Here is a 5,837-nt window from a genome sequence, read left to right as displayed (position 1 = left end):
TGTAGATTCATTTAGAAATCTTTTATACACTATTCTTTTTTTCATATATATGATATGTCACTCTTGACACAAGTATATGAGAATAGGAATACAAAAAGATTTACCATACCTCTCCTTAAGAACAATTAAGAAGATAAACTGTAGTTCCTATGTAGAGTGTACATGTTTAATTTGATCCAAAAATACAAAGTTAATTTATTTTCTATCATCATGGTTAATACCCAAATACATTCTCACATTACAACAAAAACAAACAAACAAACATGAGTTCTAGGTCTATGCAAATACTTCTGGGTGTCTTAGTTCACTTACCAAATGTGGTTCACAATATTATGAATGGAGTAACGTTGGTAAAGCACTCAGTACATGCAGTTCTCTTCAAAAATGTAAAAAATATCCTAGAAAAGTAAAGTATGATATAGTTATAGATGAAAAGATAAACTGGCACAATGGAATTTCTCATCACAAATATTTTTCTAGATGTAAATGATACCTAATGAGAGAACAAAACATTATTTTAAACAAAGCTATAAAACCTTGATAGTTGATTCCTTTTTACAATTTGAAAAAATATGAAATTAATTTATATCGGTATGAGGTTCAACTTCATTGAATGTGGTAAAGCTTTTACATGTGTAAATTATCCGTGCAGGATCGAAAGAACTCAAACTGGAGAGAAGTTTTCAGTATATTCTCACTGGGGTGAAGTCTTGTCTTATAACACTCATCTTCTAAGGAATGAAAAAACACATAGCAGAGAAAAATGCTGTGAAATTAAGCAATGTGATGAAGTCTTTTCTTATCACAATCATTTTGAAATGCATAAAAGAACACACACTGGAGAGAATCCCTATGAGTATGGTGAAGATGATGAAGACTTTCTTCTTTATGAAAATCATCAAAGTCATAAACGAACACATACTGGAGAGAAATCATATGAATGTAATCTGCATGGTAAGGTCTTTCCTGATCAGAGTCATCTTCAAAAGATTAAAAGAATATATACTAGAGAGACATCCTATGACTATAATAAGGGTGGCAAAGCCATTGCACAATGTACTGTTTTTCAAACATATAAGAGAATACAAACTGGAGAAAAACCCTATGAATGTAATCAGTGTGGTAAGGCCTTTGCACGTCATCATCACCTTCAATTGCATAAAAGAACACATACCAGAGAGAAACCCTATGAATGTAATCAGTGTGGTAAGGCCTTTGCACACCACAGTAATCTTCAAAGCCATAAAAGAACACATACTGGAGAGAAACCCTATGAATGTACTCAGTGTGGTAAGGCCTTTGCACGCTACAGTGCTCTTCAAGAACATCGAAGAACACATACTGGAGAGAAACCCTATGAATGTAATCAGTGTGATAAGGCCTTTGCCTGTCACAGTGATCTTCAAAGGCATAGAAGAACACATACTGGAGAGAAACCCTATGAATGTAATCAGTGTGGTAAGGCCTTTGCACGACTTAATCATCTTCAATTGCATAGAAGAACACATACTGGAGAGAAACCCTATGAATGTAATCAGTGTGGTAAGGCCTTTGCACGACTTAATCATCTTCAATTGCATAGAAGAACACATACTGGAGAGAAACCCTATGAATGTAATCAGTGTGGTAAGGCCTTTGCACAACACAGTAATCTTCAAAGCCATAAAAGAATACATACTGGAGAGAAACCCTATGCATGTAATCAGTGTGGTAAGGCCTTTGCACAGAACTTTGCTCTTCAATACCATAAAAGAACACATACTGGAGAGAAACCCTATGAATGTAATCAGTGTGGTAAGGCCTTTGCAACTCAGAGTAATCTTCAAAATCATAAAAGAACACATACTGGAGAGAAACCCTATGTATGTAATGAGTGTGGTAAGGCCTTTGCACAGAACTTTGCTCTTCAATACCATAAAAGAACACATACTGGAGAGAAACCCTATGAATGTAATCAGTGTGGTAAGGCCTTTGCAACTCAGAGTAATCTTCAAGATCATAAAAGAAGACATACTGGAGAGAAACCATATGTATGTCATGAGTGTGATAAGGCTTTTGCACAGAACTTTGCTCTTCAATACCATAAAAGAAGACATACTGGAGAGAAACCCTATGTATGTAATGAGTGTGGTAAGGCCTTTGCACAGAACTTTGCTCTTCAATACCATAAAAGGACACATACTGGAGAGAAACCCTATGAATGTAATCAGTGTGGTAAGGCCTTTGCACGCCACAGCAATCTTCAAAGCCATAAAAAAACACATACTAGAGAGAAACACTATTAATGTAATCACTGCGGTAAGCCTTTTGCATGACATAATCATACTGGAGAGAAACCCTATGAATGTAATCAGTGTGGTAAGGCCTTTGCACAACATGGTGCTTTTCAAATGCATAGAAGAACACATACTGGAAAGAAACCCTAGAAATGATATCTGTGTGATAAGGCATTTGCAGACCTCTGTACTCTTCAAAGGCTTAAAATGTAACATACTCTAGAGATACCTGTGAATGGAATGTGGTAAATTCTTTTTCACAATTATCTCCAAATACATAATATGAGCCCTTCTGTAGAGAAACCCTGAATTAATTTGTGTATTTTTCAAAACCATGAAAAAAAATTATACTGTAGTGAAACTCTATAAATGAATTCAGTGTCATATTGTTTTGTGCTTCACAGAAGAGTACGACTTTGTGTGTAGTCATCTGAGAAAGCTTGTGCATATTATCATAATCTTTTGGACCTCAGGAAAAAACTGGGGCCTTATTTTAAATTGTGCTTTCATATGTTAAGCCACTTATTGTCAGTTAACTAAATCAGTTACTGTGTAGAAAAAAGTTTGATAATGTCAACAATTTGTTTATGCATGATTATACCTCTCTTTATTTTAGTTTGAACCAGCAAAGTAATGGATAAAACCTTATTGGTTACAGGAAGGGTATTCCAACTGTGGTTTTCAAACCAGAGCCAAAGGAAAGAACTTTGTCTCTGAATCTAGAACTAGATAACGAAACAACGTCTCCCTGAAAACAGCCAAAACATTAAAAAGGCCCAGTGAAAGATACAATTTGGCTCTCAAACCACAACCATAAAATCCTAAAAAGTTTCAACAATGTTTTTAAGCTCAAAGGATACCATTAACTGAAATATGAGAGACATGAAAAGTCAAATCACTCATACGCTTACTTGTATGTTTTGTATAAAAGTATCCTTAGAAGTTGGGAATATAATTATAGTTATCAGAAGATTGGGAGTGGTCATCAGGAAGGTAGATAGAAGGTGGTTACAAGGAATATTTTCTGAAAAGGAAAGATGGTTTGAAGTAATAAATGATGGAAACATCACTCTTAACAGTAGCCGCAAATAATATAAAATATTATGGAATTACCAACTAAAGAAGTGAAAGGACTGTAGGAAAAGAACATTAAATCTTTGAAGAAGACAGCAGAGAATGGGAAGATGTCCGTTGCCCTTGTTAGGTAGAAATCAACATAGCAATCTACAGGCTCACTACCATTCCCATGTAAATATCAGAAAAATTCTTCACAGATCTCAAAATAAAAACACCAACTTCATATAGAAAACCAAAAACATGCAAAATAGTCAAAACAATTATATATAAAAATAATTTCATTCCCTGACTTCTTCAGATGAAAAGAGAGCTGCAGTACTGAAGAGAGCCTGGTGTTGGCACAAAAACAGATAGGAGGACCAATGGAACTGATGCTGGCTAAGACCCAGACATCACTCCACTCACCTACTACACCTGATTTTTGACAAAGCACCAAAAAATAAAAAATGGAGAAAACATTTAACAAATGGTGCTGGCATCACTGAATATCAATTTGGGGAAGAATGAAAGTAGATCCACATCTATCATCATGAACAGAACTCAAGACTACAACATAAAGACCTACACACTGAACTACATAAAACAGAATATTGGAATTACACTTGAACACATTGGTAAAGAGAACCACTTTTAAATTATAACCCCAGGCATCACAGACACTGAGAAAAATTATAAATAAGATCTCCTGAAGCAAGAACTTCTGTAAAACAAAGGACATGATCAACAAAACAAAAAAAGCAGCCTGGAGTATGGGAAAAGATATTCACCTAACCCTCATTGGACAGAAGACTGATCTTCAAAACATATTAAGAACTTAAGTATTAATATAGTATAGGGTCATTTCAGGTTCCCTATACTCAGCTGCCCAAGGAACTGACTGGGGAAATTGCCTTGGGCTCCTGGGAGCCACTCTAGGTTCAAGTCTCTTGCCAACCCTACAGTGGCTCCCTTAACTAAGAATTGTGGTTCCGTGCTCCCCTGTCCAACCTTCCTTGATCCCAATCCTCCTGTTTCCCCAAGGCCCCCCCTCCTTCCCTTCTAACTTGCATATCTTGCATATCACCATAGAACCTTCATCTGGTGATGGATGGAAATAGAGACAGAGACCCACACTGGAGCACTGGACTGAGCTCCCAAGGTCCCAATGAGGAGCAGAAGGAGGGAGAACATGAGCAAAGAAGTCAGGACCACGAGGGGTGCACCCACCCACTGAGACAGTGGAGCTGATCTACTGGGAGCTCACCAAGGCCAGCTGGACTGTGACTTAAAAAGCATGGGATAAAACTGGACTCTCTGAGCATGGCGAACAATGAGGGCTGATGAGACGCAAAGGACAATGGCACGGGGTTTTGATCCTGCTTAATGTGCTGGCTTTGTGGGAGCATAGCCAGTTTGGATGTTCACCTTCCTAGATATGGACGGAGCAGGGAGGACCTAGGACTTCCCACAGGGCAGAAAACCCTGACTGCTCTTTGGACTGGAGAGGGAGGGGGAAAGGAGTGGGGGGAGGGGGAGGAGGGGAAGAATGGTGGGAGGAGGGGGAGGGAAATGGGAGGCTGGGAGGAGGTGAAAACTTGTTTTTTTTCTCCGTTTCTCAATAAAAAAATAAAAAAAAAGAACTTAAGTAATTGGTCATCTTTTGAACAAATAATCCAAGAAAAAATGGAATACAGACCTAAATAAAAAACTTTTAACATATGAATTTGAAATGACTGAGAGACACTTAAGGAAATTTCCAAACTCCTTAGTCATTAGAGAAATGAAAATCAAAACAAATCTGAGATACACTCTTATATCTGTAACAATAGGCAAGATCAAAACACTGATGACAACTTAAGCTGGAAAGGATGTAGAGTTAAGGGAACACTCCTCCATTGCTGATGGGATTACAAACTGAGCCAGCTACTTGGAATATCAGTATGGTTATTTCGTAGAAAGTTAGAAAGCCACCTTCCTGGTTGTTAGGCATGCCTTAAACTCTGTGCTTGGGAGTCTGAGAGAGATCTCTGTGACTTCAAGACCAACCTGGTCTATAAGAGCTAGTTCCAGGACAGGCTCCAAAGCTAAAGAGAAACCATGTCTTGGAGAACCAAAAATTAAAAAAAAATAATGAAAGAAAATTAGGAAACAACTTATCTTAAAACCCAGCCATGCCCTTTGAATATGTACTGAATGGATGCTCAATCATACCACAAGGACAAATGCTCAACTGTGTTCACAGCAACATTGTCAGAGCCAGAACCTGAAAACAACCCCTCCACTGAAGAATGGACAAAGAAATTGTGGTATATTTACACAATGGAGTACTACACAGTGGATAAAAATAATTACATCTTGAAATTTATTTGCAATTTTATGGATCTAAAAAACATCCTAAAAGAGTGAGTTAACCCAGAACCAGAAAGAAAAATATATGTACTCACTCCTAAGTGGCTTTTTGATATAAAACAGAGGACAGTCAGCCTACAATTCACAATTCCCAGA

The 5,837-nt window shown here is 37.3% G+C and overlaps 1 pseudogene; it reads left to right on the top strand.

Moving 5' to 3' along the window:
• Nucleotides 1–818: 818 nt before the first annotated feature.
• On the top strand, nt 819–2,426 carry LOC121434673 (annotated as a pseudogene).
• Nucleotides 2,427–5,837: the final 3,411 nt, after the last annotated feature.

The sequence above is a fragment of the Microtus oregoni genome, unplaced genomic scaffold, assembly GCF_018167655.1.
Source record: "Microtus oregoni isolate MIOR12 unplaced genomic scaffold, Mior012 000044F_ref0000062, whole genome shotgun sequence".
NCBI lineage: Eukaryota > Metazoa > Chordata > Mammalia > Rodentia > Cricetidae > Microtus > Microtus oregoni.
The sequence above is the reverse complement of the archived record's forward strand: the minus strand, read 5'-3'. Positions and strand labels throughout refer to the sequence as shown.